Source organism: Ursus arctos, unplaced genomic scaffold (assembly GCF_023065955.2).
Source record: "Ursus arctos isolate Adak ecotype North America unplaced genomic scaffold, UrsArc2.0 scaffold_32, whole genome shotgun sequence".
Taxonomy (NCBI): Eukaryota; Metazoa; Chordata; class Mammalia; order Carnivora; family Ursidae; genus Ursus; species Ursus arctos.
The window spans coordinates 14,175,815-14,188,152 of record NW_026623008.1 but is presented as its reverse complement, the minus strand read 5'-3'; positions in this window follow the sequence as shown (position 1 = coordinate 14,188,152).

Here is a 12,338-nt window from a genome sequence, read left to right as displayed (position 1 = left end):
AGAGCTCAAGGGACCCCAAGCAGGGTTTGGTCAAAGAGAAAGTCTTTGCCAGGGGCCCTCCTTGTGGCTATGCCCATGTCTGTAAGGCATCCATCCACAGCTGGAAGGGAGTTCGTCCGGAATCTCTGGGGACCTCTCTACCCACACTTCGGTGCCCCCACCTGGCTAAGACAGGAAGAAGCCCCCAGCTGGCATCTGAATGGGCGAGCCCAGCTGATCCGAGCCCATCTTCTTCGCCACAGCATGACTGTGGCATGCGTGGCCTGACACCTCTCTGTGGTGGGGGCCGTCCTGGGCATCAAGAACGCTGAGCAGCCTCCCTGACCTCCACCACAAGACCCAGGAAGAGCCCCCTCCCCATGCTCCTGTCCCTGAACCTTGCCAAGTTGTGACAACCAAAAATGTCTCCAGACATTTCTAGAGGTATCCTTGGGGGCATAGCCTTCTCTGGTTGAAAGTCTGGTGGCCTGCGAATTGCTGCCATTTGCCTCTTGTGAGGGTGGCATGTGTGCATGTGCGTGGGGGAGGGATAGGAGGGAAGCAGAAAGGGGCTGGAGCCCTGGAGTCCCTGGAGGTTTGGACAGTTGCACCGACAGGGGCTCCAACCCCAGCACCCCCTCTTCTTGGCTCTGAGAGCCCAACAGAAGAGTTCCCTTCCCTGGTCTCTAAGTCCCCAGCTGTAGAATGATATAACCGGGCCTCACAGAGTAAGGATCACGCTAACAGATGACAGGTGACAGGTGTGAGTCATCTGGGGCATGTGGCAAGTGCCCAGTTACAGATCCGACTGATCCCGAGAGAAGCCTGTTCTCCAGCCCTTGAGGTGAATTGAGATGGCGGGAAGGGGAACAAGGAAGAGGGAGAGAAGAGTACTCTTGGAAATTAACCCATACAACCCCTGCCTTCACATCAGCCCTTGTCCCCCAAGGTCCCCAAACTTGCTGACAAGGGACAGAAGTAATCCCCTGGGGCTTCCCTTCCTACCCTTAGCTTTTCCAACTTCCTCTTCTGGCCCTACCAAACCAGGTGGCCATCGTTCCCCTTCTCCCAGCCTCCACTTCCTGGCTCAACTTCCTCTCTGTGGATCCCAGGCCTCCTCGTTCCCAGGAAGTTACTCTACCGAAACTCTGTTGCCTCCACTCACATGTGCCTGCACGAAAGGTGCACTTCCTTACCGTTCCTTTGTAGGTACCTGCACGTGTTTTGATTTGTGGATCTTGACACTTCACTCAGCCTGGGAATCCCAGAGAACAGGGGACTATAATTTTATACAAAAATCTGGGGGTTCCCCATGGGACAAGGGCTGCATCTGCCCTGGCAGCCTGGGAACTCCCTGAGGACCAAGAGAGCTGGGAGGATGAGGTTGGTCTTGGTCTTCGCCTGTCTGCACAAAGCTTGGCTTCCGTTTTTGCAAACACCTCTTAATGATATCACTCACTCAAGAGGAGGAAGAAAGAACCAAGAAGTAAGGCCCAGTACAGCCCACACACTGAAGATACAGCCTCCAACCTGCTGATCTATGCCAAGAGGCCACAGCCAGCGTTCTGAGAGCCTCTGAACTGCCTTCTTGCCATTTTCCCATCTCACATTCCCATTGGCTGTGCTGGTTGGGCTGTTCTCCAGAGACAGTGAGTTCCCGGGTGGGCAGAGGGATGGGATGGGATGGGTTCTTCCCTCCCCCCACCTCCCCTCAAGCACAGGGTACTCAACACCAGAAGTCAACAATAAACTGGCTGACCCAGTAATTCCACTTCTAAGCCTGTAAACCTGGATGAACACCTGAGTTGTTCCCAGCAACAGATGCAAAGGGTATTGACTGTGGCATTCTTTGTGATATTCCCTCCCAAAATCAGAAGCAGCATAAGTTAAGGGATGAGCTAAGCACATTAGTAAACATCCATCCATGATCGTGTCTTCAAAGATCTGATGATACAAAAAAACAAAAAACAAAAGCCCTGGATATTAAGGGTAATAGCAATTTTATTTTAAAAAAGGGGTTGGAGAAGGGGAAGTAAGGAAGTTGATGTGCACATGTATAAAAATTTTCTGGAAGAATATATAGCAAAATATGAGTAATGGTTATTTTTAGACAGTAGGGTAAGTGGAGGGTTTTTTTTTTCTTATTTGTATTTTTTTATTAAAATGAATGTAAGACAATATATTCCATAACCAAGATGGAATGGCCAATTTCCTTGAAAGACACAAGCTCACATATCTGGAAATAGCCCTGTATCTATTAAAGAAATTGAATATGTAGATTAAAACATATTAATTAATTAGTTAATTAGTTGATTAATTAATTAAAATAAACTTCAGGTACAGATGATTTCACTGGTAAGTTTGACCAAATACATAAAGAAGAAATAATACCAGTTGTATGAGACTGCTAGAGCTATATAACAAGCTACCATGGACTGAGTGGCTTAAATAACAGAAATTTATTTTCTCATAGTTCTTGAGTCTAGAAGTCCAAGATCAAGGCATTGGCAGGGTTGGTTTCTTTCTGGGGGCTCTCTTCTTGACTTACAGATGGCCATCTGTTTTCTGTGTTCTCAAATGGTCTTTACCCTGTATGTGTACATCCCTCTTGTTTCTTTGTGTGTCCGAATTTCCTCTTCTTATAAAGATACCAGTCTAGGGGCATCTGGATGGCTCAGTCAGTTAAGTGTCTGACTGTTGATTTCAGCTCAGGTCATGATCTCAGAGTCCTGAGATCCAGCCGAGTCAGGCTCCATGCTCAGCAGGGAGTCTGCTTGAGATTCTCTCCCTCTCCCTCCCCCACTCCCTCCATTCTCTCTCTCTCAAATAAATAATAAATCTTTAAAAAAATAAAGATACCAGTCCAGTTGGATTAGGGACCACCCTAATGACCTTACCTTAACTTAATCACCCCTTTAAAACCATATTTCCAAATACAGTCACTTTCTGAGATATTGGGGGTTAGCATCAACATATGAATGGAAGGGGAGGCAAAATTCAGCTCATGACACCAATTATAAACAAATTCTTCCAGGAAATTTAAGTGGAGGAAACACTTCCACTTAACTCTCTCTGGTAACCACCATTATTCTGATACCAAAACCAGATAAAGACATTACAAGAAGAAAAAACTACAGATTAATATCCCTCATGAGCATAGAGGCAAAAATTCTTTTGGGCTTGGAGACCAACACAGGGCTTGAACTCACAACCCTGAGATCAAGATCTGAACTGAGATCAAGAGTCAGACTTTTAACTAACTGAGCCACCCACGCACCCCTAGATGCAAAATTTCTTAACAAAATGTTAGCCAAGAGTCTAACAATATGAAAAAGGAAAATACACCACGAGCAAGTGGGGTTTATCCCAGAAAAGAAAGGTTGGCTTTACATTAAAAATCAATCAATATAGTTAACCATATTAACAGATTAAAGAAGAAAAAGTATATGATCTTTTTAATAAATACAAAGGAACAGCCATTTGACAAAATCTGGCATCCATTCCTGATTTTTAAAAAATGTCAGCAAACGGAAATAGAAGGGAACTTCATTAGCTTGAAAAAGAGCATCTACAAGAACCCCTGGCAGCTAACATCATACTTAATGGTGAATGACTAATTGCTCTTCACCCTAAGATTAGGAACAAAGTGAGGATATCTACTCTCACCACTTCTACTCAACATTGTACTGGTGGTTTTGGCCAGGCAAGAAAAGAAATAAAAGGCATTCAATTGGAAAGGAAGAAGTAAGAATGTCTCTATTGGCATAAACATGGTAGTCCATGTAAAAAATTCTGTAGAATCTTTAAAAAGCTACTAAAACTAATAAATGAGTTTAGAACATTACATAATAGAAGAACTAAAATGTAAGAAAATTAATTGTACTTCTGTATATTAGCAACAAACAACTGGAAATTGAGATTGAAGAACACCAGTTGTATGAGACTGGTGTTAATATGAAATATTAATAATAATATCCAAAATATGAAATATTTAGGGATAAATTTGATAAAATACATGGAGATATGTACACTGAAAACTATAAAACAATGCTCAGGAAAATCAAGGAAGACCAAAATAAATGCAGAGATATACCATGTTCATGAATCAGAAGACTGTATATTGTTAAGATGTCAGTTCTCCCCATTTTCTCTATAAAGCCAATGCACTTCAAACTAAAATACTATAGACCTTTCTTATAGAAATTGCCAGGCTGATCCTAAAATTCATATGGAAATTTAAAAAATCCCTAGAATATCAAATCAACTTTGAAATGAAGAACAAAGTTGTTGGACTTACATCGTTTGATTTTAAGGCTTATAAGTTACTATAATCAAGACAGTGTGCATTGGTATAAAGATAGACAAAGAGACCAATGGAACAAAATAGATGATGTGAATTAAAGCTACACAATTACGGAAAATTTATTTTTTAAAGATCTTATTTATTTAAGAAAGAGTGTGTGAGTGGGGTGGGGGGTGCAGAAGGAGAGAGAAACCCAAACAGACTCCACTGAGCATGGAGCCTGACACAGGGCTCAATCCCAGGACCCTGAGATCATGACCTGAGCCAAAGTCAAGAGTCAATCACTTAACTGATTGAGCCACCCAGGCACCCCTGGATAATTTTTTTGTGTGTGTGACAAAGATGCAAAGGCAATTCCATGGAGGAAGAATAGATTTTCAATAATGGTGCTAGAATAATTGACTATCGTAAGAGAGAAAGAGAGAGGGAGGAAGGAAGAAGGAAGGAAGGGTGGGAGGAAGGAAGGGAGGAAGGAAGGGAAGGAAAAGGAAAGAAAGATAAAGAGGGAGATTAGGAGGAAGGGAGGGAGGGAGAAAGAAAGAGAGAGGAAAGAAAAAAGAATTTCCATTCATACCTCTCATTACATACAAAATTTTATCGAACGGATTACAGTCCAATGAAGGTGCCAAGACAATCCAATAGGGAGAGTCTTCCACAGATGGTGCTGAGACAACTGGATATCCACATGCAAAAGAATGGAGTTGAATCCCTTCCTCACACCATACACAGAAGTTAACACCAAATGGATGATAGATCTAAATGGAAAAGTTAAAACTATAAAACTTTTAGAATAAAACCTAGGATTAAACCTTTGTGACTTTGGGTTAGGTGATGTTTTAGATACTGCAACAAAAGTACAGTGGAAAAACAGATAAATTGAAGTTCATTAACATTAAAAACTTTTTCCTGCAAACTATACTATCAAGAAAGTAAAAGGACAACCCACAGAATGGGAGAAAATATGTGCACATCATAAGTCTAATAAGGGACTTGCGTCCAGAATATATAAAGAACGCTTACAACTCAACAATAGAAAGGTAACAACCCGATTTGAAAATAGGCAAAGGATTTGAATAGACATTTTTCCAAAGAAGATAAACAAATGGCCAAAAATCACATGAAAAGAAGCTCAACACCGTTGGTCAGTAGGGAAATGCAAATAAAAACCATACTGTGATACCACTTCACATCTACTAAGATGGCTATAATAAAAAAGACAAATGATAGCAAGGATTAGTGAGGATGTGGAGAAATTGGAACCCACATACATTGCCTGTGGGAATGTGGAACAGTGCGGCCACTTTGGAAAACACTTCAGCGGTTTCTCAAAGTGTTAAACATGGAGTCACCATGTGACCTAGCCATGCCACTCCTAGGTATATACCAAAGAGAAATGAAAACATCGAAGCACACACACACACAAATTGCACACAGATGTTCATAGCAGCATGATTTATAATAATAATAATAATCACAACGAAAAAGTAGAAAAAACGTAAATGTCCATCAGTTGATGAACCGACACATAAAATGTGGAATATCTATACTATGGAATATTATTCAACAATTAAAAGGAATAAAATACTGATGATACATGTTACAATATGGATGAACCTTGAAAAATTATGTGAAATTAAAGAAGACAGTTACAAAAGGCCACATATTATATCATCTCATTTACATGATATGGCCAGAATAGGTAAATCTATAGAGATAAAAAGTAAATTAGTGGCTGCCTAGGACGGGTGGGGAGGGAGTATGTGACAGAGGGGGTTGGGGAGTGACTGCTAGTGGGTAGGGTTTTTAGGGGGATGTGGTAAATTAGATTGTGGTGATGGTTGCATAACTGTGAATATACCAACGGACGGTGGTGACGGCAGCAACAGTGTGAATGTACTGGACGCCATTAACCTGTAGACTCAAAAATGATGAGGGTTGTAAATGTCACTTTTGTATATTTTATCAAAAATTTTTAAAATAAATATTACAAAGTGGATCATAGACCTAGATATAAAACCGAAGCATATAAAATTTCTAGACAAACACATAGGAGAAAATCTTTGTGTCACATGAGTCAGATTTCTTAGTACAACGCCAAAAGCACAATATATAAGAGAAAAAAAAAACCCAGAAACTGAACTTCAAGAAAATTCAATTTCTGCTTTTTAAAAGAGACTGTTAAGAGCATGGAAAGACAAGTCACAGACCAGAAGAAAATATTTGCAAATATCTGATAAAGGACTTAGGTCCAGAATATATAAAGAGCTCTCAAAACTCAATAATAAAAAAACAACACGATGTTTTAAAAGGAGTAGATGATTTGCACAGACTCTTCACCAAGGGAGATAGCGGTTGACAAATGAGCGTATACAAAAGATGCGTGGGATCATGAAGCATCAGGAAAATGAAAGTTGATACCACGTGACATTCTACCACCCATTCATTCGAGTGCCTAAAATTTAAAAGACTGGCCATACCAAATTTGGGGGATGATGTAAAGCAACTGGAACGTTCACATACTTGTGGGAGGAACGAGAAATGGTACTGCCACTCTGGAAAACAGCTGGGCAATTTCTTATCAAATTAAACATACACCTACCATGTGACCTCGTCATCCCACCCCTTGCTTTTTTACCCAGGAGAAAAGGAAGCACATGTCCGTGCAAAGACGTACACACATGTTCGTAGCAGCGCTATTCGTAACACCTACAAATCAGAAACGATCCAAACCTCACCGATTGGAAAAAGGACAGACTGTGATACATTCATACAATGGAATACTGAAAGGAGGGGACCCCTGTTCCTGGGAAAACGCAACCTCGAGGGGGGCCCGAGGGAACTCTTTTGGGGAATGGAAGTGTTTCTTGCGGTGGCTGGGGGCGGGCTCTATAGATGTGCACATCTGTTAAAACTCACTGAACTTGACACATTTTAATTGGTGTGTTTTATTCCAGGTACATCGTACCTCAGTCAAGTTGACTTTAAAAGAAACAAAGAACGTTTCTAAGAAAACACAGACGGACGGCTTCTACATTTATAACAAAAATGTTTTATATATCCCTATCTATAATGACTGCTTTGCCAAATCATCCCTAATCATTAAGCAGTTGACGGTGGAGGAGTGAGGCATCAAAGGACATTGTTCCCATTTTATGGAGGCGGACACTTGAGGCAGTAAGCTGGAGAGCCATGTGTCTCAGCCTTAGGAGTCAGGGAAGGCCCGTCTACAGGCAGCACCCGGAGGACGAGGCCAATCCCTCAGATCAGATCTCTGAACTGCAGGCATAGTGTGTGTGTACGTGGCGGGCGGGGAAGGGGAGCAAGCAGCAGAAAGAGGATGATGACTAACGGCAGCTCACCTCCTCCAGGGAGCCTGCCAGGACATCTCTTCTCTCTGGGCTCTTGTAACACGTGCATTAGTCTGCTCCAGCTGCCATCACAAAATACCACAGGCTGGGTGGCTTCAACAACGGACATTTATTTTCTTACATTTCCGGAGGCTGGAAGTTGCAGATCAAGGTGTCAGCAGGGCTGGCTCCTTCTGAGGTCTCTGTCCTTGGCCTGCAGAGGGCCATCTTCTCCCTGGGTCCTCCCATGGTCGTTCCTTGTGACCTGTCCCTGTCCCAAGCTCCCCTTCTTATAAGGAGTCATATTGAATTAGGACCTACCCTAATGACTTCATTTTAACTTAATTACATCTTTAAAGACTCTCTCCAAATATGACCACATTCTGAGGTAGCGGGGACTAGGATTTCAGCATAAAAACTGAGGGAGGGCACCATTCAGCCATTGTCCACAGCCCACTGCTATAGCCCATTGGGAAAAACCAGACTTGGGAGTGACACTGGGTCTGGTCAGCCCTCTCTTTGAGAGACTTGACCCTTTAAAGTCCCACTAACCCTTCTGGAAGTGGGGCAAATAATACCACCTTATAAATTGTGCTTTGAGGAGGGAGTGAGAGCAAAGGCTTCGTGCAAAGCAAAGTATTGTTATTTCCCTCGGAACTAATGGTGTATCCCTCTGGGCCAACCCTTTCACCAGATCTCACAAGGGTTGTGGGCCCCTGGGGGGTCATATTAACACTAAGAAATGCCTCTGGATTATTATCCAGCCCATGTAAGTCGGAACCCCCTTGAGCCCCTACTTCCCAAATAAAGTCTTGCTGTTATTTCTGGGAGTCTCTATAGGAGCCTTGAGAGCCCCAGGCTTCTCCTAGTCTTCTCCTCTGCTCCCCTGTGTGACCCCCGCAACTGATCATGGAGGCCTCAGCACCCCAAAGCTGCAGGCTCTCAGACGCCCGGTGGGGCCACCCCACCTTCCAGCCTCAGAGCCACACTGTGCCATGCACAGAGGAGCGGGCATGCCTCCAGCTCCGCACTGTGCCGTGTTTGCTCTCCTGTCCCCTGGGCCCTACCCTGTGACCGTAGCCTCTGCATGAAGCTTCTATATGGCCCTCTCCACTGGGCTCCGGCCAAATCCGACAAGCGAATATCTTGGTGTCCACAGTCATCCCCCCATTCTGACTCCTCAGGCAGATCAACCCACCTCCATGCAAATCATCTCATGCAAATTGGTGTGAGGCCCCCACCCAGAGATGGGGCGCTAGGGGTCTGCACAGCCCAAGTTCCAAAATGCTCCAAAGTGTCTGGTTGCTCTGGGGACATCATAAGTCCCTAGTGGGATCTGCCTTACTCCTTGCTCTCTGCACCCTACACAGCGTGCTGCATGTGCTGGCAGCTAGCGCATAGTAGGTGCTCAGGAAATGCCTGTTGAATGGAATCAGTTGCAGGCTTCCTGTGGGATTTCTTGGAAGTGAGGTCTTTGCCTCCCATAAGCTAATATTAATAACAACACCCACTGCCATTATGGAGTGCTTACAGTGTACAAGCTAAGCACCGTATATACCCCTTGGAATCCTTACAAAAACCCCGGTGGGTGGGCGTTCTCATTTCCCTCCACCCCATTCAACAGATGAGGAAACAGACGAGCAGAGAGAATCCACGTCAGGCCCGTCTGGCCCCACTTCCTTCTGAATGCCCAGGCTCCGCCACCTCCCAGGCTGATGTGGTGCTTGAGGAAGGCAGCAGGGGCTGGGCCGAGGCTGGGAACAGAAGAACCTTCAGGCAATGACCACCACGAAGCTGCTGGGTGTGGGGATTTCGAGTGATTCTGAAAGTACATTCCATGGCCACTAGTCTGAGTTTAGGTCACTCTGAATGAACTGAGAGGTCAAAGTGGAAAGCCCCCTGCTGTGTGACCAACTCTGCATCACTTAGAAACAAGAGACTCTGGGAATGGGGAGGTCAGTTTGCCCAGCCCCTTGCTTTGGTCAGAATTTCAAACTCTGTCCTCCTGGGAGGAGGGGTCACGAGGCGCCATGCATTTACTGATCACCACCTGTGTGCCTGTATTCCCCATCATTCCACCTGAACTCATGACAGCAAGCCAGCAGGGAATGCGTGGCTGGTCCCATTTCTCAGATGGGAAACTTGAGATTCAGAACACTGAAGTACTGGAATCAGGGTAATGCTGCTGTTAACCTGGAATTCGAAGCCACGTGAGTCTGATAGCAAACTGTTGAAGGAATTTTCACAATGTGAGCACACTCAGGTAACCAACCCCCAGCCCGTGCAAGGGATCAGAGATAAAGCTCAGAACCTCCAGGGAAGCCAGCTCCGTTACCCCACCCTCTCCTGCAAACCTTCGGTAACTCCAAGCTTCCTCTCTGATACCCTCTGTAGGTTCCCGTGGATGGAATCCAGGCCATGGGACCGTTTCAGTGAGTGGAGCTTTACAGGGAGGGAAGGGTCAAGGGAAGTAGTCTATCACTGGCTAGAAGGACATGCTCTCTCTTGTGGGAGTACCTCTTAGGAGACGGGGCTCCACTTTCTTTTCTTCTGCAGTGAGGTTGGGGCCACAGTTTTCCAGACTCTGCCAGCTCTCCTCACTTCCGCCTCCATCAGTGTGGGGAAGGCAAGAAAGTATGGCGGAGCCCCTGCGTGCAGTGACTCATCTGTACCATGGGGATGAGGGCAGTAACTTACGTGACTATGTGCAAACCACTTAAAGCAGTGCCCAGCTCATAATAAGAGTGGCTCTGGCAGATCTGTCTTCAAACCCAAATTCTGCCAGTTACCAGCTGTGTGACCCTAGGCAAGTTTCTAACCTCTCTGAGCCCCACTTTCCTCACCTGTAAAATGGGAATAGCAGTATCTTCCTCATGGTGTGGTTGTGAAAATTAAATGAGACAACAACCCACTGCCTGACACACGGAGGAGGCTCGGCTGATGGTAAATATTCCTAACAGAATTTGCACTCCAACATCTAAGCACTTCCTGCTCCTTTCCACCCAGCACCTGGAGATCTTGACAGATTGTGGCCTAATGGTATCATCAAGTGTTTTTCCTACCATTTCCAGGGACGTAAAAGCACACAGACTTGCTGACAAGTCCTGAGGAATGACGAGGCCCAATGGAAACTCATAGGTGCTGATGGAGGCAGAAGCAAGGGAGTCTCTAAATTCCTACAGCCTTCAGAGAATTGAAGAGGCTTAAAACCTTTGTGTGTTCCAACCCAGCAATTTCACTTCTGGAAATCTATTTTAAAGCGACTACCCTTTAAACATAAACAAAGATTTATCATCCCAGCGTTAACTATAATAATGAGGGACGGTGACCTGAAAGCCATAATAAGGAAAAAAACAATCAATAGAAACAGACCCAGAAATGACCCAAAAGATAGAATTAGTAGATAAAGCTATTATAACACTTATGATAAATATATTCAATATGTTTAAGATGGAGGAAAGCTTGAGCAGGGCAAGAAGAATCATAGAAGACATTTTTATTTTAACCCACGTCAAATTTCTAGAGAAAAAGGAATACACTCAGAGGAAAGGAACAGTGGACAGGACTAAGGCAGATTTGACAACACAGAAGAAAAGGCTATTGTTTTCTGTTCATCGTAAGCAGTGATGGTGATGATAAAGATGGCAATGATGATGGGAACCATCATAGCTAATGTCTGTTGATCTCTAGCTACGGACCAAGCCCTGCTCACCTACCATGTTGTTTAATTCCCGTGACAGGCCTACGAAGTAGGTACTGTCATTGTCCCTATTTTACACAGGAGGAAGTGGAAGACACGATGCTCCAGGTGAGGCTGCTGGAGCACCAGGGAGGTTAGCCTTAATCCAGGTGGTCTGGGTTTGAACACCACCTCCCACCCTCTTCCCTTCCCAGCTGGACTCAATGTGTTAACTTTCTTTCCATGGATGGGACTTGGTACAATGTGCTGGATGCATGCGGCCTCTAAACTCCACAGCAACCAAAGGAGGGAGGGACTATTGTCCCCATAAGGAAACCAAGGCTCATGGAGGGGGAGCAACTGGCTCAGAGTCCCACCGTTGGTAAGAGAAGGAGCCAGAATTTGAAGCAGGTCCCTCTGGCCCCAAACCTAGCCTTTCAGGTGTGCCCTGGGGTCTGGGGAGTGTCAGGGACAGCTGGTTCTGAGGCCTTTTTGTAGCATGAGTGGCATGTCTTCTGTCCCATTAGGGAAAAGCTTTCTGGAATCAACAAAGGACCTGTGTTCTTGGCTGCTTTTGCTCCTACCCAAATGATAATCGGATCAGGAGCAGCTGGGACTCTGGGAGGTACCCACATGCCCAATCAGGAGCCCAGATCTGGAAGATGGTATGGTGAAGCCCCACACTGAGAGGCGTGTAAGGGAATGAGCACAGAGCACACACGAGGGAGGCATGTAAAAGACTATGCCAGGGACATAGAGTGTGCTCGCTGCTTAATTATTTTGCATTATTTGCGGATTATTTTCTCAAAGATGAGGTGGTCAGTTGGTGACTGAGTCAAGGAACCAAGGAAAAATTAGATTCGAGAGAACTCTTAGCAGCAACTCTTGCTGGCACACGTTTTTGGGTGAACTGGCAGCAAGGAGGTCAGTCTGTGGACTATGTCCTCGAGAGCCATCTCATGGGAGAAAACCTATCTCTCATACCAATGGAGCTTCCATTCAACTTGAAAGGTTACCAGTGGAGCGTTTG